Source organism: Anolis carolinensis, chromosome 1 (genome assembly GCF_035594765.1).
Source record: "Anolis carolinensis isolate JA03-04 chromosome 1, rAnoCar3.1.pri, whole genome shotgun sequence".
Lineage (NCBI taxonomy): Eukaryota > Metazoa > Chordata > Lepidosauria > Squamata > Dactyloidae > Anolis > Anolis carolinensis.
In genome coordinates, this window is record NC_085841.1 from 168,787,072 (window position 1) to 168,813,052 (window position 25,981).

Here is a 25,981-nt window from a genome sequence, read left to right on the forward strand (position 1 = left end):
AATAGGGACACTGTTGGTTTCTGCTGGTACACACAAACTTTTTGTCATGGCAAAATTGTTTAAAAGGTTGTGTAAAATTATCTTCAGTCTCTGTATATAAAGGATATATATATATAGCTTTCTGCAGCTACCAGGGCATTTTTGGGGACTTTTAAAGCATCCAATAGCAATATTTTTCTTTTCATTTACCCACAGTTGTATCCTGGATGAGTGTATACTTTCCTTTGAATTGTTTTTAGTGGTGCTGCTGCTGCTTTTAGGAAATACCATCTTATGCATTTGTACTAGGACATCAGCACTCTCTAATAGAGAGAAAGTTGAGACACTTACAGCATCCACCTGTGGTATGGTGTATTTGTGGATGTAGCGTTACAAATCTGAACCAATTAACTGTGAAAATAAGGATTAGTCAAAAAGAAAATCTCTCAGGTATTGTGTTCTCCAGGAACATTTCCTTCCCTTCTGGATGCAGCAACCTCTAACTGCTTTAGACTATCATTTGCTGTTTCAAGTGACCCACAGCCTTTAGGCCTGTGCATTTTTTTCTTCCCTACCTTGCTTCACATCCTGCAAACAGTTCTTGTGTAATCCGATTATAAAATTGCTTTTGTAGATCATACCAAATTTTTCAGCAGGTTTGTGCTGACCTCCAGTGGATGTACTAGGTTTATATGAAACTCCTCTGTAGTTTTCTCAAGCTAATATTCTATTTTATACTGAAGACACAGATTCTAGGTAAACCAATGAATTTGAGCTTTTAGCTAAAAGTACTATGGGTAAGACAAATAAATTTGTATTTCATTTTGAAAAATCAGTTACGGGTTATCACATTTAGTTATCCAAGCAGCTGACATAGCAAATGAGTCCAATGGGGGGGGGGGGAATCAATGTTATTTTTCTTGTTGCAGAAATCATAAATGAGTATAATTTAAAAGCAATCTTCATATATTTTCACAGAAGTGAATCCCACTATGTTCTGTGGTGCTTACTCCCAAAGAAATTGTGCATAATGGTGCGATTTGAGCTTTGCTAGATTTTTTTTGAACAGAGGTTCATTGCTAAAAACCATCTAAAATTCAACATTTTAAAAAATATATTCATTCTTAAATGCTGAGTGGATTTTTTTTACAATGGGCTTTTGTTCACAAAAATCTAGTAATGCTCGACCACTTTACTGAAAAAGAAATGGAGCATGATGCTATGAATATAAATAGAATGAGGTGAGGCAGGATAGAGGTTTGCAAAATTATGGATGCACAATGCCATGGTATCTGCTGGGCTTTGGTTTCAAGGCCCCTCCATAGATAACAAAATCTGTGGGTGATCATGTCCCACAACATACAGTGTCATAGTAAAATATAAATGTTAAAATCAAAGTGTGCTCTGTGGATTTTTAAAAATAGTTTCAAACCATGGATGGTTAAATCTATGAGTATAGAATCTGAGGATGCAGATGGCTGACTACTAAAAATCAGGACTATCCAATGCAGCTGATAGGTCTGAGAGTCAGAATAGAGGTCTTACTTATTTATTGTGTCAGAAGCGAACCGAGAGTACAGTTGTAATGTATTTGAAAATACGAACAAAGTTAAAAACTTGGCATTATACTAAATGTCCTTTGACTAGTAGCTGGCCAATTGGAATGCCTCTGGTGTTTCTATAAGAAGGTGCATGTCGCAGGGCTCAGGCTGCCTTGTAGTAAGTGGTTTGTGGTTTGCTCTTCTCCACATTCACATGTTGTGGACTCCACTTTGGAGCCCCATTTCTTAAGGTTGGTTCTGCATCTTGTGGTGCCATAGCGCAGTCTGTTCAGTGCCTTCCAAGTCGCCCAATCTTCTGTGTGCCCAGGAAGGAGTCTGTCATTTGGTATCAGCCATAGATTGAGGTTCCAGGTTTTAGCCTGCGACTATTGGACTCTCAAGAGGCCTTATTACACAGTGCATAATATATTAATAGGATTGTCACAAAGTCTCTTGATGACCACTCACTGAGATGGTATAAAGGGTGAACAGATATATTAATATAAAAGGAGAAAGGGTGTGTGTGTGACAACATCTTTAATACTTACTGGAGCTTAATTTCTCAAGAACCTTTGTGGATATAAACCCACTTCTTTGGATGCAGTACTCAGCTTTATTAAGATCTCAAGTAAAAAAAAACAAATTTATATAATTGTGGGATGATGATAATAATAGTAATAACAATAATAATAATAATAATAATCATCATCATCATCATATCCTCAGCTGCTGTAAGAAAATCGCACAGACAGACTACAAACAGAGGCACAACTATGTGGCCCAAATGATTCATTGGAACTTATGCCTCAAGTACCACCTCCCAGCAGCAAAGAACTGGTGGGATCACAAACCTGCAAAAGTATTGGAAAATGAGCATGCAAAGATACTGTGGGACTTCCGAATCCAGACTGACAAAGTTCTGCCACACAATACACGAGACATCACAGTTGTGGAAAAGAACAAGGTTTGGATCATTGATGTTGCCATCCCAGGGGACAGTCGCATTGACAAAAAACAACAGGAAAAACGCAGTCGCTATCAGGACCTCAAGATTGAACTTCAAAGACTCTGGCAGAAAACAGTCCAGGTGGTCCTGGTGGTGATCGGCGCATTGGGTGCCGTGCCAAAAGATCTCAGCCGGCATTTGGAAACAATAGACATTGACAAAATCACGATCTGCCAACTGCAAAAGGCCACCCTACTGGGATCTGCACGCATCATCCGAAAACACATCACACAGTCCTAGACACTTGGGAAGTGTTCGACTTGTGATTTTGTGATACGAAATCCAGCATGTCTATCTTGTTTGCTGTGTCATAATGAAATAAAATAAAATAAAATAATAATAATAATAATAATAATAATAATAATAATAATAATTTTTGTATCCCACCTCCATCTCCTCGCAGGGACTCAGGGTGGCTAACATGGGGCCAAGCTCAAATTATCACAATACAACAAGATAAAAAATACAATTCAGAGCAAAAACAATTATCATCAACATTAAAATTATACAAAATTTGACCATTTTAAACAATAGGGTGATAATAAGTAAAACCAACCAAATAAGAGCATATAACAAATTAAATACAATTTCATACTACATAAAAACAATTACATCAACATTAAAATAGTAAAAGTCTGGGCAGTAGTATGAGGAGAGAATAATAAAATCTGATGAGGTAGATAATAAAATGCTGTAGTGTAATAGGAGAATTCGGAGGTGTAAATGGAGACGATTATTTTCAAATAAGGGCGAGATAATCAAAACTGAAGAGTTATATATGTGATCAGTTATTGAAGGCACACTGGAAGATGGAATGTAATAGGATCCAGAAAGATTTCCATTTACTTGCTACAGAAGATGCAGATTCCAGGGACAAAGTAAGCTAAGAAACAAGTTGATTAGCTTTCAACAGGGAGCATTTTTCAGTATCCTATTACATCACACTGTACTTCTACAAATGTATATAGGTAAAGGTTTTCCCCTGACGTTAAGTCCAGTCATGTCTGACTCTGGGGGTTGGTGCTCCTCTCCATTTCTAAGCCGAAGAGCTGGCGTTGTCTATAGACACCTCCAAGGTCATGTGGCCGGCATGACTGCATGGAGCGCCGTTACCTTCCCGCCGGAATGGTACCTATTGATCTACTCACATTTGCATGTTTTCGAACTGCTAGGTTGGCAGGAGCTGGGGCTAACAGTGGGCGCTCATTCCGCTCCTAGGATTTGAACCTGGGACCTTTCGGTCCACAAGTTCAGCAGCTCAGCGCTTTAACACACTGTGCCACCAGAAGCCCCCACAAATGTATATATAGACTGTATATCTGATGCTTTAATATCACTCAATACTGCATCTGAAAATAAAAAAACCAATTGCTACCACTTTCCAGTTTTTCCTTCTTCTTTCCTTCCTCCTTTTTATGCTTCAAAATAAAAAAAACAAGCACTTGAAAAAACCTGTCCAGTAGGAGTAGAAATAGTGACAGTGGCAGGACTTGGAGAAAACCCTTCCCAAAGTATTTTAAGACTCTTAAGACTCGGATAGCTTCACACATTCCCCACTGCAGCAGCTACACAAGATTAAGAGGATTAAGGACAGAATCCAGATTTGTGGAATTTACAAATAAGCTACTGTAATTAGATAGATACATATATGCTTGGTTATCAACAACAAGCATTGTTGAGAGGCATAGTTATAATGGAGCTGCAGGAAGCAATCTCAGGGTAGCTAACTGCATCCTTTTGCCTCTAGATGTCCTCCTAATTTCAGCCAAAAGTTATGCAACTCAAGTAAACTTCAGATCTAATTTTATTTAGGTGAGGATTTCTGGATGTCTTGTGCTATCTCTCCTGCCAGTGTTGACCCCTCTCTTCCAGACAGCACATGTGCCTCTCATATGGCGGCCATCCTTCACATGCCCTTTGTGCCTGCCTTCCTGATGCTGCCCCCACCAGATCTCTATGCAGTGCAGATATTTTGTCAGGTCTAAAATAGTAGAAGTTTTACATTTTTCATCTTTGTTTTAATCTAAAGTGATCCTCAAGATGATGAGCAGCTTTAGAAAAGAAGCAGCCTCAAGCCTGCCTTCATGTTTTTGCTAGCTTGGTTTGGGGGGTGATTTCCAAAGCAGACGGTTTACAAAACCTGAACAAATTTTAAATGTTTTCCATAGGTTTGGTTAGCCTGAATAACAGGCCAGATAGAAATCTTAAGGGCAGTATTGTCATGTGGTTCAAGCAACAACAATCATGTTTCTTTTGTTTCAAGAAAATTAGATGTTTTAAAATACTGTAAAAACATGTTGATGACCATCTTGGCAGGGTATGATGCAAGTTGTAGTCCAACACATCTAGAAGCGGCCAAGTGAGGGATTAAATAGTAGATGCTCCTATTTTGTCTGAGTTTTCTACACAAACACAGAAATTATAAAATGATAATATATTGATAATGTGTGCCTTATATTCCTGGAAACCTGAAGATGAACCAACATGGAATTGTAGTGGCAAGATTTGTTCAGAGATGGTTGCCCTTGCTTTCCTCTGAGAATGAGTGTGACATGCCCAAGGTCAGGGGCAAGTGGGAATCTTTGCAGCCAACACTCAAACTACTACATCATATCACGCTGGCTCCCTTGTAGAATATAGTCTCTGTAATTATAAAGAGATAAGCTGTTCAGAGAAAATACCTCTTCAGTATGACCAAGGCCCAGGCTGGCATTGCTTTTCACTACGTTAAAAAAACTTTAAAAACAAAACAGATTTTGAAATTTTGTGCTAACCATGTTTACTGAATTGTTGAAGGTTTTCATGGCCGGAATCACTGGGTTGCTGTGAGACTTTCGGGCTGTATGGCTATGTTCCAGAAGTTTTCTCTCCTGATGTTTCGCTTACATTCTGTGGCAGGCATCCTCAGAAATGTGCGGTATGTTGGAAACTAGACAAGGGGGGGGGGGGTTATATATCTGTGTGAGGTCCAGGGTAGGAGAAAGAACTCTTGTCTGTTGGAGGCAGGTGTGGTAATTAATCACCTTGATTAGCATTTGATGGCCCTGTGGCCTCAAGGCCTGGCTTCTTCCTGTCTGGGAGAATCCTTTGTTTGGAGGTGTTAGCTGTTTCTGATTGTTTCATGTCTGGAATTTCTCTGTTTTCAGAGTGTTGTTCTTTATTTACTGTTCTAATTTTAGAATTTTTAAAATACTGGTAGCCAGATTTTATTCATTTGCATGGTTTCCTCCTTTCTGTTGAAATTGTCCACATGCTTGTGGATTTCAATGGCTTCTTTGTGTAGTCTGACATGGTGGTTGTTAGAGTGGTCCAGCATTTCTGTATTCTCAAATAATATGCTATGTCCAGGTTGGTTCATCAAGTGCTGTACTATGGCTGACTTCTCTGGTTGAGTTAGTCGGCAGTGCCTTTCATGTTCCTTGATTCGTCAGGAGAGAAAACTTCTGGAACATGGCCATACAGCCTGAAAGATTCACAGCAACCCACGTTCACTGAATTTGGCTATCAATGGTTTGGTCAACACTTTTGCCAGCATTATTCTGAAGTAGGCCAACAAAAGTCTATGTTCTCAATTTGCAAGCACGGTAGCTTAATATTTGGGAAATGTTTCTACTGTTCAGTTGTCACAGGCCATATATTTACTATCATCTTGTTAAAGCTAACCTATAATCCCTGACTACTCTTGAGAGATTAATTAGCAGTAACTCAGAAGAGCTGTTAAAGTGATTATTCTACTTTGGAGTTTCTGATCAGTTCAAAACTCCTTCTGTGCAGCCCTATCAAGGTTGCAGAAGGCTATACAATATGACAAGATGGAAGAATTCAGTTCAAGCTCTCTCTTTGAGTATAGTTATACTGGAATAGCTCTGTTCAGCTTCGGCTCTGTGTCAGAGTATTACAATAAATAAGACTAATAAACATCCACAGCAATGGATGCAGATATTTTTTTTAACTTTTTTTGAGTGAAGGGTGACATAAACTGGAGACAGACACACAAAGGCCCAGATCTGGTTTATTTCCAGATTGACAGCATTTGAGAATAGCCCACTGGTACTCTGATTAATTGGTGCCAGTGCAGTTTGACTCAGGTGCTCAAATTAAGACAAGAGCTGAAAACCAAGGGTCTGTGCCTCCCAAGGGAAATCAAAACATGGCTTTAACTAGGAGTCAACAGAAAATCCAATTAACTTCAACACTTGGAGTGTGTACGTGTGTGAAACACACACACACAGAGGATCTTACCCACTTTCAAACAGCAATATACTGTGAGCTGTTTTCTGACTGTATATAAAAATCAGATTAAAATGCACCTCTTAGGCTGGATCTACACTGGAATCAATAATGCAGTTTGGAACCACATTATATGGTCAGTGTAGGCCCATGTCATGCAGTTCAATGCAATTAAAGTGCGTTATATGTGTCTATACCAGGCATGGGCAAACTAAGGCCTGGGGGCGGGATGCAGCCCCCTGGGTGCTTACCTCAAGCCCTCCTCATTTTCCCTGTCCTCTTGGGAGGAGGACACAGTGACCTAACATGTACTTATGGCAAAAAGATGGGGGAGTAAGGCACATAGCAGCTGAGAGCCCTCTGGAGTGCTCTCAGCCACCGTGTGTCTCGTCCTCCTCACAGCATAAGGATGATGCGAGAGGTCTTATCCTTATGCTGGGAAGATGACTTGAGGAAGGCACGCAGTGGCTGAGAGCCCTCAGAGCACTCTCAGCTGCCACTTGTCTTGCCCTCCTCCCAGCATAATATCAAGAGGACAGCCTGAGGATTAGGGGAGGAGGATAGGTGCAGTCACCATGTGTCCCGCCTTCCTCCCAGCATAAGAATGGGGCGAGCAGCCCTGCCCTGCCACCTCCTGGTCCTCCCCTCTCCTGGGCCCTCCCCACCCAGTGTATGAGCGGTCCCCCTCCCTCCTAGCCCGGCCCTCCTTACCGGGACTGCAATGCGTCCTAAAGGCAAAAAAAGTTTGCCCATGCCTGGTCTATACTGATTATATAATGTATTTCCAAACTGCATTATACTGTATAGTCCGTGTAGATCCAACTTTAGAGAATGTCAGCATAACAGATTTGCAGTTGCTATTTCTTCCTTATTCTGTAGTTGCCCAAGGAGCAGAATGAGAAATTAGGAAGTGGATGGAATAGTGGAGCTGGAGTGGAAAAGCCCAGACTATCTTCTGTATGCGGAGAATCCAGGACAACACAATGTAACTAACTGATTAACATTGAAATGCTGAGGTTCCATTTCAAAGCAGCATCAATTACAATGAGGCATTTTTGACGTGAAGCCAGCACTTTCTCACTGTCCCTGGGAAATCAATTGTGTTGATCTATCCCTAAATTGAACCTTGCTTCCCGGAATTATTTTCTGAATGCCTCATCGATGCTGTCTGCATCTTGCCTCAGAGAAGGAAAAGGGAAAAAAAAAGGAAAGGCCTTCACTCCTGTCAAGATTTGTTAAGTGAGATACACGACTGATGTAGCTGACTTCTGAATGTGCGTGGGCAGATGGATGCTTTCCATCCAGTATTGATATGTGCTGACAGACTGTGTACTGTTGTGCAAACAGGCTTGACAATTACAATGTGCTTATTTGGGGCTGAAGAGGATGCAGTTGCCCTCCACTATCTTCTTCCAGCATTTGGTCAAGGTACATGCAATTGAATGCTCCTTCCTCTTAATAACACGAGCTGCTGGTGTTTTTAAATGAAAAACTGAAATATTGCAGTTAGGAGCAGAACAGCAACAATGGTAGCGGCAGCAAGAGAAGGGTAGCTAGCTACATAATCCCTTCCTTGCAGGCACTTCTCCCTTTCCAATTGCTTTCCTACCTAAGATGTATACATCTGGGGGCAAATACAAAGTTTGTACAATTTTTCCTTTTCAGAGAGAAGGAAATACAGGAAGGGAAATGCCTAGGAAGCCTTTGATTTTCTCACCACTAGTTTGTTGGGTGAAATAAGGTCAAGATGCCTATCTTTCATGGTTTTATAGAGGAGGAAATTTCAGCAGATGATACTTGCATTGCACCTGCTGAATTCCTTCTTCTATACTAGTGGTTCTCAACCTGGGGTCCCCAGATGGTTTTGGTCTTCAGCTCCCAGAAATCCTAACAGCTCTTAAACTGGCTGGGATTTCTGGGAGTTGTAGTCCAAAACACCTGGGGATCCACAGGTTGAGAACCATTGTTCTATACAACCATTAAAGGGCCAAGAGTCCAATTCTTATTGAAACCTCATCAGTTGGCCCTTTGTGAAGCAAGGGACAGCTGGGGGCAGCAGGAAAAATAGTGGGGCAATATAGGGAACTGTCTCGTTGTGTTCCCTATAATCGGGATCTGTCTTTTGCTTTCCAATGACATTTCCCTGATGTTCCCCGCTTTCTCTTGGCTCCTTCTATGAAGAGTTGAGTGTACACCCGACTCCTCTGGGCTCCGTTCCCACAACACTGGAGCTCCGCCAGTAGACCTGTGTCATGAGATTAGCTCCGGGGACTCTGTGCCGGCCACACAGAGAAGTGGTGAGAAGACGCTGCTCTGCCTTCATCTGATGAGGTTGCAACTGCTTTTCTACTTTGGATTACTTTTAAAAAATCAAAACAATAGCAGTAATTGCCCACTCTACTCTGGACTATGTTTTCTACTTGGGGACTTAGAATGACCTATAACTAATTACATTTGAAGGTAACATACTAAGTTGTGTAGATAACCAAGCCTGTGACATAGTGTGTCAGGCTTACTTCAAAGGACCAGTCTGAACGCAGATCAAAGACAGCTGCTCTCAAACACAATCTTTATTGAAGAATACATGACTTTGGAAAAGTCGAGAATGACCTAATGTTTACATACATCTAATTTTATCACTTCTGATGCAACGTAATATCACACGCAAATATCATCATCAAACCCCACCTTCTGGATCACATTTCCACCAAGGTTTCTATCCCCCCCACACTACAGCAATTATAATTGTTTATACTTTCACCCCTGAGTTCCCAGGCTCATTTTATCTTCTCCCGCCAGGTGCTCGCATGTTTATGTTATGAAGTCAGATTCAGGGCTTGGAAATTCAGCCCTGGGATCTGGCTGCATGACATGGCGCCCCCGTTTTCTTCGTCCTCCTCTTCGGTTCTTCTTTCACCATAGTCCTGAAACAAATCAAACAATAACTCTATGGGTCCATTTTGTCTAAAGTCCCCATATATTTTTTCAGCAAGCTGCGATGGAAGACTGGGTGTATTTTCCCTAAACTTTTTGGCAATGCCAATTGGAAAGTCACTTCATTGATAACACCCTGTATTCTGAATGGTCCAATATATTTGGGGCCCAGTTTTCTTGAAGGTAACCCCAATTTGATGTTTTGGGTACTTAACCACACTAGATCTCCTTTATCTAATTTATCGCCTTCCACCCTCTTTCTGTCTGCGAACGTTTTATACTTCTTGTGTGCTTCTTTTAACGATGCAGTCACTTGATTCCAACATTCCATCATTTGCGTTTTCCATTTCCCTGCCTCTGTTCCTTCATTTTCTGTCCACCTCGGCAATTGGGGTAAAGGTTGTATTTCATACCCGTAAACTACTTCAAAGGGGGTTTTATTTGTTGCTGAATGTATAGTTGAATTAAAGGCTAGTTCCGCAAACGCCAACCACCTAGACCAGTCATTTTGTCTCATGTTAGAGTACATTCGAAGGAACTGCCCAAGCGTTTGCTGAGTACGTTCTACCGCCCCGTTTGTCATGGGGTGAAAAGCAGAACTTAAACTCCTTTCTGCTCCTAGCATTTCCAAGAATTTTTCCCAAAATTTTGCTGTGAATTGTACTCCTCTGTCACTGACTACTCTACTTGGACATCCATGTAATTTGTAAATATGGTTTATGTACAATTCAGCTAGTTTCTCAGCCGATGGTAGCTTCGTCAGTGCTATAAAGTGGGCCTGTTTAGAAAACAGGTCTAATACTGTCCAAATATAACGATGTCCTTTGCTGACTGGCAGTTCTCCCACAAAGTCCATAGCTACACATTCCCAAGGCCTGGTAGGTTCCGCTACTGTCTGTAACAATCCCATAGGCTTCCCTCCTCCCGATTTATTTCTGGCACAATCATCACATTGGACAACATGATTCTTTATGTCCTTCCTCATTCCTGGCCACCAACAATGTTTTGCTATTGCCTTTGTTGTTTTGGTAATTCCTGTATGACCAGCGCTCTGGTTGTTGTGAAAACGATGCAGAATCTTAATCCTTAATATTGCTGGGATATACAGTTTCTTGTTTACAAACCAAAATCCCCCCTTCTGGTCCCCCTTTTCTGCGTTGGACGCGATCCATTGATCTCCTTTATAAGACTGTTTTAGTTCATTTCCCCAGTTATCTTCCCCGCCGAGTTCGACAAAAGCCGTGTCCTCCTTTTGGGTTTGTGCTCTTGTCCTGACAGCTAAGCCCCATTGTTTGTCAGAGAATATTGTCCCCTCCTTTGCTGTGGTTAGGCCTTCGTGTTGAGGCATGCGTGAAAGAGCATCTGCCAAGACATTCTGTTTCCCTTGAAAAAACTTTAATTGGAAATCGAATCTGCTGAAGTATTGCGCCCATCTGATTTGTTTGGGGGACAATTTTCTAGGAGACTTTAAATACTGGAGATTCTTATGGTCAGACCAAATTTCGAATGGGATTCCGCTTCCTTCGAGGAAGTGTCGCCAGCATTCTAATGCTTTTAATATGGCTAATGCCTCTTTTTCCCATATTGGCCAACTTTTTTCAGTTTCGCTGAACTTCCGTGACAAATATCCACAGGGTTTTAAGTTCCCATTTTGATCCTTTTGCAATAGCACTGCCCCGTACGCACAGTCTGAGGCATCGCAATGGATTATGAAAGGGCTCCTGATATCAGGGTGTTTTAGGATGGGTCCTTCAGTGAAGCATTCTTTTAAGGTCTCGAATGCCTTTTGGCATTCTGGCGTCCAACTCAGTTTGGCGCCGGGAGCTTTCACTCTTGCTGTCTCCCCTTTCCCTTTTGTTTTTAAAAGTTCTGTAAGGGGTGCGGTTATTTGTGCAAAGCCTTTTATGAAGGGTCTGTAAAAATTTGCAAACCCCAGAAATGATTGTAATTGCCTCCTTGTTTGAGGCACTCCCCATTCTTTCACATCTGCTACTTTAGCTGGATCCATAGCTAACCCTTCTGGAGACATCCGATATCCCAGAAAGTCAATTTGAGTTTTATTAAATTCACATTTGGACAGTTTTGCGTACAGCTTTGCTTCTCTTAGTCTCTGCAAAACTTCCCGGACCAATTTTACGTGCTTTTCCTTATCTTCAGAAATGATCAAGATATCATCAAGGAATATGAACACCCCTCTGTACAATAACGGGTGTAGTATTTCATTTATAAGCTGCATAAAGCAGCCGCTTCCATTTTTTAACCCGAAAGGCAAAATTTCGTATTCAAAATGGCCGAATGCGCAGGAAAATGCGGTTTTCCAAGTATCCTCCGGTTTGATCCTTAATTTATGATACGCTTCAATTAAATCCAGTTTAGTAAATATGCTCCCTTTCTTCAATACGGTAATTAAATCCTTGACTAAGGGCATAGGGTATTTATTGTCCTTGGTAATTGCGTTTAAATTTCGATAATCAATGCACAATCTTAGGGAATTGTCTTTCTTTCTCCTAAATAACACTGGAGCCCCGAGAGGAGAATTAGATGGCTTAATGAAGCCTCGAGCCAGGTTTTTATCAATGTATTTTCTCAATTCCTCCTTCTCCTGCACAGACATGGGATACACTTTTGGTTTTGGTAAGTCTGCTCCTGGGGTTATTTCAATCCCTACTTCTATATTTCTTTTGGGAGGCAATTTACTGGCCTCTTTCTGATTGAAAACATCCGCAAAGTCTCTGTATTCAGGTGGCAATAGCTGTGGGTCTATTTCCCCTGCTTCGTCTTCCTCGTCCTCCTCTTCTGCAATTTTGCTTATCTCCCATTGCATCTGCTGTTCTTTAAATGCTAAGCTTTTTCCTCTCCAATCTACTTCAGGATTTGCTTGTTCGAGCCATGGTATCCCCAATATTACATGGTATGTGGCAATAGGGGCTATCACAAAGGATATTCTTCCTTCCCATTTGCCTATTTTGCATGGAACTCCCCGTAATTCCTTTGTAGATACTTCCCCAGCAGCGACTGATCCATCTAGCTGCGAAAATGCAATTGGGGAGTCAAGTGCCATCTGCTGGCATTTCAGCGCTCCTGCTAATTCTGGGGTTATAATGTTCCTAGAACACCCGCAGTCTACAAACGCCTTGCAGGTGGCCCGATTTTCTAGCCCCGAGAGGCAAATTGGTACTACTATCATGCGTTTGTCCCGACTCACCAATCTTTCCGAAGATTCTGGGGCCTGCACCTCCTCCTCCGCACGCCTCCCGGTTGCTGGCTTGGGCTTTGGGGCTTTTGGCGGCTCCCCCTTCCGGGCCCAGCATTCCGCTGCTCGGTGGCCCGTCTTCCCACATACAAAGCATCCCGGTTTAGGTTTGTTGTCGTCTCCTCTGGAGGGAATCCCCGGCCTCCCTCCGGGTCTTTCTTGCTTCCTCGTTTCTCCTCGACCTCTCGCCACCGGTCTTTGCTGGCCGCTGCTGCTCCTGAAACGCTTTACTTGGGCCAGGGTGGATTCGACGCGCCCCGCTAGTTGAATCCATCCCTGGAGCGTCTCGGGGTCGTCTCTGTGCGCTGCCCAGCTGAAAATCTCGGGGCGTAGTCCCTCTTTAAATAGTTCCACTTTGGTTACTTCAGACCACTCCGGTACCCTTTCCGCGAGGTGGAGGAATTCCTCTGCGTACTCGTGCACCGTTTTGTCCCTCTGTTTTATTCCTTTCAGCTGGTCTCGAGCCCTCAATTGCTCTAGCCGGTCTCTGAACCGGTTCTCCAGTGCGGCGAGGAAGCGGGGCACTGACCTCAGGCATGGGTCGCGTCTGGCATGCAATTGCACATACCAGCTGGCCGCTCCTCGCTTTAGTGTGTTGCCGATGGCTCGAACCCTGCTTGCTTCGGAGGGAAATGTGTGTGCGTTGTCTTCCATGTATCCTCTAATGCTAATTAGAAAAAAGTTCAGTTCATCTGATTCCCCTCCGTATTCCAGCTTGAGATCTTCCCTTCTAGGCATCCATTCTGCAGCCCTTTGATGTTGTCTGGGCGGCATGGGGAAGGGTTGCATCAGGTTTCCTCGGGCGGCTCCTTGGAACACGCCGCGCCCCACTCCGGTGGTCATTCTGCGCGGCTCCTGGAAGTCTGCCGCCGCTGTCGGCTCTTCCGCCCATCCGCATACTGGCCTAGCTGTAGCCCCCTCATCTCGCCTTTCCTCGTCGTACGGCACATCCTCCTCCTCTTCCTGGACCCCCCGCTCCTCTCCGCCTTCGTCTGCGAATCCACTGGACCCGATCCCTGGCCCCAGTGGCCTTTCCACCCCGACGCCCATTCGGGGGGTTGGGAGCTCTGTTGGAGACGGCGGCCTCAGGGTCCCCAGGGCTCGCTGACGCTCCACTTCTCGCGCCATTCTGTCCCGGAACTGCAGCTCCTGCCAGTATTCCTCATCTCCCTCGTCCCTTGCCGCCACGGGGCTCTGCGTTGACGCCCGCTGGCCCCTCTGGCTCCAATCTCCTTCTTTGCTTGGTTCTCTCTCGGCGCCATATCGGCTGGCCTCCTTCTGGAGATTCTCTTCCAATAATGGCACCAATCTCCCCACGGTTTCCGACAGCCTGGATAAATTAGTTTCCAGGATGGATAACCGCAGGGCCACGGTCTCCGGCATACTTCCTCCAGATCCCCAACTGGTTTCTGCAGCCGCAGAGACGCCTCTTCCGAGCCTGGGAATTCTCTGGGTCACGCCGTTCGGCTTGGGGTACCCCGTAGAGGAAGCTATGGCTTGCAGCGTCTCTTCTCTCTTCGGCCGGGCCCCTTGCAAAGGCCTCTCTGCCTCATTTGGGCTTTGATCTTCTTCCTCGCTCATTATCACTTCACTGCGAATTCCGCAGGAGGGTGAGAAATGGGATTCTCGACTTTAATGTCAGGCTTACTTCAAAGGACCAGTCTGAACGCAGATCAAAGACAGCTGCTCTCAAACACAATCTTTATTGAAGAATACATGACTTTGGAAAAGTCGAGAATGACCTAATGTTTACATACATCTAATTTTATCACTTCTGATGCAACGTAATATCACACGCAAATATCATCATCAAACCCCACCTTCTGGATCACATTTCCACCAAGGTTTCTATCCCCCCCACACTACAGCAATTATAATTGTTTATACTTTCACCCCTGAGTTCCCAGGCTCATTTTATCTTCTCCCGCCAGGTGCTCGCATGTTTATGTTATGAAGTCAGATTCAGGGCTTGGAAATTCAGCCCTGGGATCTGGCTGCATGACATAGTGATTTCCAATTAAGACAGTAGAGTTAAGAAAGTAAATGGAAAGTGGAGGTGTCTCTTCTTATTGTTGCACCAAGATCATCTCCCAATATTTTGGTTTCGCATGCACTTTTATCCCATTTTGTTGGTATGTCCTGGGCTGTTCTGCTCAAGCACATTTGGAAAGGCAGAGGGGAGGCAGAAAATTCATATCCCCATCCTTTGAACCTTGAGATGTTCAAACTACTGCTTACACAGGATCACCGTAATCATAGTTCCTAAACACTAGGGACCTTTCCACATAGCCTCATAACCAACAATATCAAGGCAGATAATCCACAATATCTGCTTTGAACTGGATTATCTGAGTCCACACTGCCATATAATCCAGTTCAATGTGGATTTTATACAGCTGTGTGGAAGGGGTCTAAGGCCCCTTCTAAACTGCCATATAAAATCCAGATTATATGCTTTGAACTGGATTATATGGCAGCGTGAACTCATATAATCCAGTTCAAAGCAGATAATCTGGATTAAATGGCAGTGTAGAATGGGCCTAAATTGCCTCTGAAATATTTCTTTGTGAGCAAAACAAAGAGAAGTTGGGCATATATAGGTATGCATAAGAGCGAGAACTGTGACAAGTTGGATCTTGCTTGCAAGGAGGTGACATTATGCATGTATATCAGGAGGTATATATCTAATTTCAATTTATACATGATTTGAGCTGCCTGTTTTGTCTGGCCAGTTGACCTATGAATGGTGTTGCCAGCAGCAATGTCCTTCATGTTCTCAGAGGATGCAATGTTGTAAAAAAGAACATATTTCATAAACACTCCTTTTGGAAAGTTGTGGCTGCATGTCTTCCCTTTTTATTAGTCCTGGTGCTGCAGAGATGCCAGCTAGAGCTGAGCAATGTAGTCTTCATTGGTGGATATCCATACTCTGAATTCATCTCCAGTGAAAAAAAGTGTGCTCTCCATAAAAATGTTGACAGTCCTTATCAGTCATTTTGGGCTATAAAATTGCAATGACTTTGACTAAATAAAGATATGTGGGCAGGATAGACTGCTCCCATTTATCATCCTGGTGTTTTGAAAATCACTTGCAAAGAACGTTTCTCTGCTAAAAATACTTTTTAAAAAGACATGATTTTTGGCTTTGCTTGCCAAGTTGAAAATTATGAAACCTCTGAGGTCATTTATATAACAGAACACTTTAAAATTACAACACTCCCAGCCACAGCATTGAGATGATTACAGTATTTGGTGTAACTTAAAGAGCCAGATTAAACAGTACAAATTGCTATTTCTTAACCATTACTACTTATTTGGAAAATGAATCTGTATCCTGAAATACAGGGCAGTGTAGATGGAGACACAGGGCCAATCCACACAGCCATATAACCCAGACTATCCAGGCAGAAAATCCCACAATATCTGCTTTGAACTGGGTTATCTGGATCCACACTGCCATATATTCCTGTTCAAAGCAGCTATGTGGAAGGGGCCTCCGTTTTCCCCAAAAGGCAATGGTAGATCTTTGAGAAGTAGCTCAGCTTTGTGTTTCAATCATGGAAAGGGAACATTTCTTTTTAGGTCCCTTTCACACAGCTGTATAAAATCCACATTGAACTGGATTATATGGCAGTATGGACTCAGATAATCCAGTTCAAAGCCGATATTGTAGATTATAGGTGACACTTGAGTAGAAGGCAAAAACTCTGTCCTGGGAAGAAGAACTTCATCCTTCATCTGTTTAATAAAGTTTGGGGCAGAAAAACGAGGTTCCTGGGGTGCAACAAGTACTTTCACATTAAATAGTACTCAATGAAACAGGAACAGACATTTTCAAACCAGTAACAGAATGTCATCACTACTGTAATTAGTCAGACCTTGTTGTATGGCCATCTGTGCAGAGAGGTTTTGTGGTGTACTTGTGCCAGGGAACAGCAGGATGATGTTGCGGGGTTATACATGTTGGTTCCTCATTGGGTGTATGCTGACAACATGGGTACAGTTTTGTAAATGGCAAAAATTTACTACTGGCTGTTGGGACATGGATGTGTTAGAGGGAAATGTAAATACTGAGAGCCAAGGTCATGCAGGTGGCTAATAGAAACAGCCATATATAACCCAGGAACAGCACCCTATTGTTCCATGCCACAAGTAGACAACCAAATCTGTCTGGACAGATGGCCAGGCAGCCAAGCTCTAAAAAGTGTCAATAATGACAAAGTTCTGTTCCTGGTTTGAAAGTGTGTGTTCCTGTTTCATTGTGCAGTGCTGACTTGGGCAGAAGTAGTCCTATCCTATTAGGTTTGTTTGTGTGGCAGATACTTCACGAAATATCTGGAGGGCACAGTTTTTCTGGCCAAGACAAAGAATGGAACTTTTGCAGAGATCCACATATCCATATATTCACATCCTAGAGCTGTTTCCAGTGGAAATCCCACAGTGGCCATCTTGGGAGCCTCTAAATCTCAGAACAAAGCAGCAAGTCTGGACAATGGCAGAAATCCCAGGACTAACAGGTCTGTATGTGGACCTTTTCTAAACTCCTGGGATTTTTTGCCCTTGTTTAAAACCTGTGATTTAGTGCTGTCTGGAAGCACCCTTAGATTATAAGTATAAGATTAATATGGAACATAAATGAATGTTGTGTTTAGATTTGGGTCTCAGTTCCAAGAGATCTCATTATGTATGTATGTATATTGAAATCCAAAATCCAAAACATTTTGGTTCCAAGAATTCCAGATAAGGTATGTTCAACCTATGTCTGTGCAGTCTTGATTTTGGGACGCAGTTTAACTGCACAACGCACAGCCACAACTTCTGGCCTAATTTGGGGCCTTCTCTGTTTCTTTCCCTGTTCCTTTCCTTTTTGAGATGACTTTCAAAAGTCACTTGACCTTCGACTTCTGTTATATCTTGGTAATGTCCTCCCATCTTACTTTCCACCTGGCCTTTCACTCAGCTAAACATGCCCACTGTTTCCACCTAGCACTACTCTGGTGCGTTGGAAGGGTGCACTGCTTAGATACAGCTGTCAGTCACTGCTTTTTGTCCTGCCACAACATAAAACTGCTAGGAAAATGTTTTTTACTGAGGCTCCTGTGTTGGAGAATGTAAAAATCAGTTGGTGTGTGTATTAACGGAAAATGTAAAGCACGAAGCTGATTGGTTGGGCTACATCCAGTGAGCTGAGCCTGGGAGTTTTGGCAACAGTAGCATATAGTTTTCTGTGCAAGAGCTTGCCAAGAGAGGTTTGCTCCTGAGCTGCTAGAAGAAGGCCATTTTATATGGGCACCTAAGGACTATTTGAATCTCTCTCAAAGGACATTGTGTGAGTTAATGCAACTGTTCATATGACTGTATATATATTGTTCTGCATTTTGGAGAGTAAACTTCTTGTTCTTTATTGATCATCTATGTGGCATATTGTGATGGCACACCTGAGCCTTTGAGAAAACGATAGTGTCTGGCTTTACTTGGCGGTTATCTGTATACTTTCGATTAAGATCAAGACCTTTAACATGTGGCAGAATGAAAAGATAGGCAAGATAACCAAAATTAGTTTACTGAAAACAAGACGAATAAAGGGTTAACTCCACCCGGGGCTATTGAAAGATAGCTTAAAACAATGCATTACAAAGGGCGATTTTGCTGATTGGAGTAATCTCTCTGGAGTCTTTGAAAGTCCTCTGTCTCTGGTGTGAAGCAATGGCTAACAAGCTGGAGCTCAAGGGCTAGCTCAATCTTCTTTCTTTTTGAAGTCTAAGCTGGTCAAAGGCTCCTGGTGTGTCTGGGACTGGTAGTATAAGTATACTGCTGAATGCAGTGTGTAGTGCTAAGGATGCCTGTTTTGGATTGCTGGACCTAGGATCTCCAGACACAAACCAGGCCTGTAGTCCCTATAGCTCTATTGCAAAAAAGGAGGAGTCTAACAAAATGGCTCTATACAGGTAAATGGAATAGACCAACTAAGGCTGGCCTCTAGGGGGATGTTATGCTCCACCCAAAACAGCCGGGCTGTGGTGCAGGCTGTTGAGCAACCAGCTGCAGCCAGCTGCAACAAATCACTCTGACCAAGAGGTCATGAGTTCGAGGCCAGCTCGGAGCCCCGTGTTTGTCTTGTCTTTGTTCTATGTTAAGGCATTGAATGTTTGCCTTATATGTGTAATATGATCCGCCCTGAGTCCCCTTTGGGGTGAGAAGGGTGGAATATAAATACTGTAAATAAATAAATAAATAAATAAATAAATAAATAAATAAATAAATAAAAACAAATAGAGGTATCTGTACCATAGGGAAAGCCCAAATAGAGGGGACTAAAGCAAAGGAGAGGAAAGGCAGAGCCAAGACTTCACACATATATTTTCTCTGGCAAGACAGTGTGTGGACTGGTCAAATGTGAACTACACATGATTTTCATTCTGCCACATACTGTCAGATCTGGACCCAGCCCAGACAAAACAGTATTGTTTTAGTGAAGAATTTGAATAAATGTTCCTAATTTTATTAAACTTATTCTAAACATTGTATTTGTTTTACTTCAAAGTGAAAGCTTTTTATTCAAATCATTATTGTTTTATGGTTTTTCATACAATGAGTTTCCCGAGAGCTGACTGCTAACCTGAGTTTGTTAGTGAGGGTTATTATGAGTTCAGGATTTACAGTAATTATTTTTTCCTTCTTATGTCTTCTATTCATTCTTTAATTTTTTTAAAAAAAACTTGCAATTCCTTGATTACGTTTCTCTTTTCATGCATTCTATTTTGCATGCATTCAACCCTTAGAATGCACAGAATTGTAGGGCTTTAAATGAAAACAGGAATAAGAACCCATTGAGCATACTCAGGCTTTCACTCTGTGTTATGATGATTATAATTTCAAAGCCCTAGAAACATAAAAGGGGCTTTGAAATGGTAATACACTCACCATATCTTACAGTTCAGCCACTCCTCCTCCTTTTGAGAGATGTGGAAATCTGACCCTTTCATCTAAATTCAGAGGAGAGAGAAATGTGAACCCAAATACATGCTTTTTGGATTTTTAAAAAAATGAGAAGAAAGATGATGATTATATTTCTTTCCACTCGACCTTTTTCAGAGTTCAGGACTCAACATGGCTCACGAGAAGTTAAAAAGCACATAGCTACAAACTAGAACGATAAAGTAGTTTAAACTGGATCAAGCAATTAACATTTTAAAAATCAGATTACAACATAACATCATCAAACATTCGCACACACACCAACACAACAATTAGCATGATTCAGTGCATTGTTTAGGTTAGACAGGCCTTAAAGAGCTGCTCATCAAATGCCGATCAGAATAGAAAAGGCTTTCCTAGGGCCTTTCCACATAGCCATATAACACAGAATATCAAGGCAGAATATCCACAATATCTGCTTTGAACTGGGTTATCTGAGTCTACACTGCCATATAATCCAGTTCTTTGTGCATTTTATAGAGCTGTGTGGAAGGGGCCCTTGTCTGGGAAAAGAGAATAGGCTGAGTACCAATCTCAGGCTGGATCTACACTGCCATATAATCTGGTTTCTGAATCCAGATTATTTGCTTTAACGGGATTATATGAGTCCACACTGCATATCATCCAGCTAAAATCAGATAATCTGTATTCAGAAACTGGATTATATGACAGTATAGATCCTGGCTAACTTGTCCTGTAAGGAAGTTCCAGAACCTTGAGGCAGCCTCTGAGGCTGGATCTACACTGTCATATAATCCAGTTTCTGAATCCAGATAATCTATTTTGAACTGGATTATATGAGTTTATATTGCTATATAATCCAATTTAAGGCTGATAGTTTTGATTCAGAAACTAGATTATATGGTAGTATAGATGGGGCCTGAGAAGTCCCTCTCTCATGTTCCAACCAGATGTACCTGTGGGGTTGGTGGAATAAAAAGAAGATCTCACTTCACAAGGTGGTTTGTGAGGGAGAACAAAATCCTTCAAATAGCCTGGATTGGAGAAATATGGGTCAAAACCAGCACTTTGAATTGTGCATAGAAAAAAATTCTAGCAGCTGATGAAGCTGTTGAAACAAAGGGAAAAACCTTGCAGTTATAGGGAACCTTGTATTTTACTATGTCTAGCCTGAGTTAGCAATCTGGTTGCAGCTCTTTGGACTAAGGCATATCCATGTAGAGAACATTGTAGTAATCAAGCCAGGGTGTAACTTAAGGTATGTGTTACCATGGTCATTTCTGATATCTCAAGGATTCAAGCACACTCCATCATCTTTTTATGAGTTCAAGGGAAGGATGATAGTGCTGGGTTGTTGTGTGTTTTCCAGCAGATTTAGGAACAACTTCCTGACAGAAGGTGAGGCAAAATACTGTAGGTTCAAGCAAAACAAAACAAATAAAAACAAACAAACATGGGATACTCATTAGATTTAGCTATGCATCATGAAGGCAGACAGTCTTCCATACTAGATAAGTCTGTTTTGTTTACTTGTTTGTTTTTGCTAGTGTAAACAAGCCTTAAGACTAGTGTAACTCCACACCCTGTGGAGGTTGAAGAAGAAAAGCTACATAAGGCTGATCATGTCTTCTTCAGAGTTTGGAAACATTTTGGGCTACAGCTGTCAGAATCTCCCAGGATGAACATGTAGACTGGATGATTCTGGGGATGTTTAGCACACACAAACACACACATTAACCTCACTTCTGCAAATAGAACAGGCCTTCCACAGCTGTACAGAGCATGTCAGCAGAAGCTCCCATGCTATGATCAAGATGAATCTATTCCCTGGTTGGAAATTAGTCCATGGGTGGACAGATCCCTTGGATTTCACGCATATTGTTCAATAGTATTGGGCTGAAAATGTATGAATAATAACAAGAAAATCGATATGGGTCCCCTGCAAATGAATTAAAATTAATCTTTGCAAAACAAAAGCTCAAAGCTCCTGATCTCCCCTACCCCTTACAACAAGGTTTTATCTGGTTCTCTTACCAGGCATGTTTGTTATTTTCTATGAAATATCTCTTCAGATCAACAGGAAGACTTGGACACAAGGCTTTTCCATTTTACTGAAATCCCATATTACTTGTATGTTGCTCTCAGAGTGGATCAGGATTTCTGAGTACGTAAAGTGCTTTTACCTTGTGCTGGGCACTTTATAGACAAGAACATGCAAAATGTATTGTTCTTGTAAGCTTGTAATTTACGGCGAGGAGCTATTCTCCATTTCACAAAAGGAAATGGGAAGAGGCTATTCACTCTAGGCTTGATGAACACTTTACCATGTGATTCCTTTCACACCTAAAAGAAAGCTTATCAGCAATTTGCTAACTCTTCTGGCCATGCAACAAATTAAAATCATTAGCAAACAAAAGGCCAGAGACTTTCTGTACAAGCTTCTAAAGCACAAACAGAAAAGGGTGAAGGCAAGTGTGCTTTTCTCATACAGAAGGCATTTGTCATGCAACCAAATAAAACTTGAGGGGTAGGGAGGGAGTCTAATAACAGCTCACTTGTCAGGCTATGCATGGAAAGGCAGTGAAAAGAAGGTTAGCCCACCTTTTCCTACCACACTCTCAGGGAAGCAAATGTTGATTTACCTAATAATTGTCAAGCAGGGAGAAACGAAATGCACACAGTTATGGCAGACTGCAAAGGCCATAATTCAGACTAGATTTTACTCTAAGTTTACTAGGACAATATATTAGAGAACTTGGGATATTTTTGATGGTACAAAAGAAAATATAGTTTGTATTTTGCCACATTCCTATCCACAAACAAAGAAAATTCCTCCTCCAGGTTTAGTTTTCCAATTTTAAAGAAAAATGATTGGTGGGATAGTTTTCCTATGGACAAATATGAGCTGTCTGTGCCTAAAGATACAAATGGACTCAGGTCAAAAGGAAGTTCAGCTGTTGACTGCTCAGTGTGAAAGTAAAGCCTGAAGTAGAACAATATAGAGGATAGGAATATTGAACACGAGAACATGAAACTGGAAATCAAGAAATGAGAAATGAAAGACATAAGCAGTAGCTATACTTGTTGAGAATAAGCTAAAGCAGATAGGATTGCTAGCATTTAAAACAGATAATTACACACTGTTATACTCTGAAGATGAAAATCAACAAAGAAACCAAATGGCATGGATAGTGAGGAGACATGTAGTAAAAGCAGTGGGGGATACAATGCAAAATTCGACCCAATAATACCAATATCTACAAGGGAAACCTAGCAATCTAACTGTAATCCGGGTTTATTCTCTAAGTGCAATGGTCGGTTAGAGTGAAATCACAAGAATCTACAGAAGTGTCCAGGAGAAAATTGATCACACACCAAAACAGGACATTTTGACAATAATGTGCAATTGGAATGCAAAAATAGGAAAAAGAGGCAAATCAAACATTTGAAGGTTTGGCCTAGAGTCAAGAAAGTAAGCAAGAGAGTGACCTATCAATTTGTGTGAGGACAGCAGTTTTTGTTCATTGCAAACACATTCTTCAAATGACCAAGTGTTATATATTCATACACATCACCTGATGGCTATTAAAGAGATCAAATAGAATACAAATGGAAGCAGATGAAGTAGGTACATTTTTCTTTGCAAAAGCACAATTAGGAGCAGAATATAGTACCGACCATGTACTGTTAATTAAAAAAAAATAAAGCTAAGTAGTAGACTAATCACCTGTAGTGCCAAAACACTCACCTTAGCCATCACATGATGTTGTGTGGCTTCTGGCAGAGATCCTGCCCCCAACTGGGGTGAAAGTGACCCTGGATGCTTGTTCCAATAGAGCCTGTTTGGACAACACTTTGATAATCTGGATTATATGGCCACTGCCTTAGTGAGGAGCAAAATCAGGATAAGGGCTAAAAATTCTGGGTCCTTACCAGAAGTTCCCGTGAATCATGAAGACTACCAGTGATGGATTTGGGGTGAATGTTTTTTAAAATTCTTCATGTAGATACAACCATCACTATATGAGTAATCTGTGGCTGGATCTACACTGTTATATGAAATCTAGATTATCTGCTTTGACCTGGATTATATGAAATTGTAGACTCATATAATCCAGTTGAAAGCAGATAATGTGGATTATCTGATTTGATAATCTGGATTACATGGCAGTGTAGAAGGGTCGAAGTTGTTTTTCCACCATGGAATGGGGTGAGGGCAGGGAAGAGACAGCATAATCCTTGCTTCTTATTGCAGGCAAAAATGCTACAGGGGCTCCTTCCACACAGCTGTATAAAATCCACATTGAACTAGATTATATAGCAATGTGGACTCAGATAACTCAGTTCAAAGCAGATATTGTGGGTTTTTGGCCTCGATATTCTGGGTAATATGGCTGTGTGGAAGGACCCTTAGAAACACTGATTACATTGATGAAAAGTCAAAATGAGATGTATGCATACCTGTCAGGAACCAGTTTTTAGTGGAGCTTATTTTTGAGCTAACGTGGATATGATCAAGCTCTTGTCTCATGTGAAAATGTCTTCAAAGTGGCACAGAGCGAATTTGTCTTGTCACAGCCAAGTGGCTTTCCTCTTTTGTTTCGCATGCTAAAGAGAAGGCATTTATACACCAAGGCGCTTCCCAGGCACAGGATATACTATTTCTTGTTCCATGTAAGATTTCTCTGAAATCACACTGCCCACTTACACCACTTAAATGAAAAAATTTACCATTCAACCTTCTGCCGCTAGTTATCTAATCTAATGCCAAGTTGAAGATAAGAGCAGCAATTTGGAGGCATTCACAGTACATTCTCAGTCCTAAATAACAGGCATTTCCCAGCTGTGAACACCTATCTTTAGAAATGGCAAAGCACCTTTAGAGAATAACTAAATGGAAGAATAGCATAGAATCTATAGGGCAGGGCATCCTTTCCCTGTCTGGTGTATTACAGACATTTTGGACACCAGCTGTAGCTGCAGGGAGTTGCAGTTCAATATAATTTAATGAAGGCATGGAAAACTCACAATTCATCACCTGGTATGACCATGGATTCTGGGAAATTCTGAGAGTTGCAGAAGTTCTTTGGCAGACATTGATGAAAATCTCATGTTAGGCAGTAGTTCTCAATCTGGGGTCCCCAGATGTTTTTGGCCTACAACTCCCAGCAATCCCAGCTAGTTTACCAGCTGTTAGGATTTCTGGGATTTGAAGGCCAACAACATCTGGGGACCCCAGGTTGAGAACCACTGTGCTACAGATGTTAAAGGAAACCTTCAAAGTTTCTTTCAGAGTAAAAAGATTGAGACAGTGTGATAACTATCAAATTAAATTAAAAACAAGTGATAAAGGAATAAAGCAGGGCTGAAGGGAGGAAGAACGGCAGGACATGAGCTTTGAGGGCCATCCCAAAACATTTCACTTCTCCATTGAATACTGAATACTGATAGCAGAATAGCATCTTCTGCCACATGTAAGACTATCAGGGCAATTTAACTATAGTACTATAATTATTTGCCACAATGTTTCTCCCTTTTTCTATTCATGCCTCTTCACAATCCAAGATTTTCCCCTCTTTTAGTGGCAGATTAGTACTATAATTATTTGCCACAATGTTCGTAGAGACATTTTCCTATTTTATGTTGACATTCTTAAAGCTATAGCTCCAGGAAATCTAACCAAACTTAACCATTGTAATCTCCAATCTTGCTTTACTCAGTCGATATGGATTGCTTACTACATAAATAATTCAGCAAACCTTGTGTATGCTGTGGTGCAGTTCGTGGAGATGTGACTGGAGTCTTAATAATCGCTTTTACACATTAAAGCCTTTCTTATGAATGCAGTCTTCCGATTCGGCCCCTGATACAGGATCAGTGTGTATTAGGCATATCTCATTTGGGTGATCAAATAAAACACACAAAGCACTGACAAGAACGGTTACTACTGATGTGAATAGAATTTTGCATTTTTTTTTTATAAGGAATGAGTCCTGATCTTCATTATCTCTTATACTCAGCACAGTCACATCTGGTTATTTGAAGTTTTTTAATGTGTTCATCAGGGATAGTTGGTAGATCTGTGCCACAAGGGCAATG

At 41.6% G+C, this 25,981-nt stretch overlaps 1 long non-coding RNA gene across 1 annotated transcript in view; it reads left to right on the forward strand.

Annotated features, from left to right (window-relative positions):
* Positions 1 to 18,163: 18,163 nt before the first annotated feature.
* LOC134292882 (uncharacterized) overlaps positions 18,164 to 25,981 on the forward strand; it is a 124,965-nt gene continuing 117,147 nt past the window's right edge. Inside the window, exon 1 of the long non-coding RNA XR_009999992.1 lies at positions 18,164 to 18,272. This is a non-coding gene — a long non-coding RNA (uncharacterized LOC134292882). The remainder of the gene's footprint in view (positions 18,273 to 25,981) is intronic.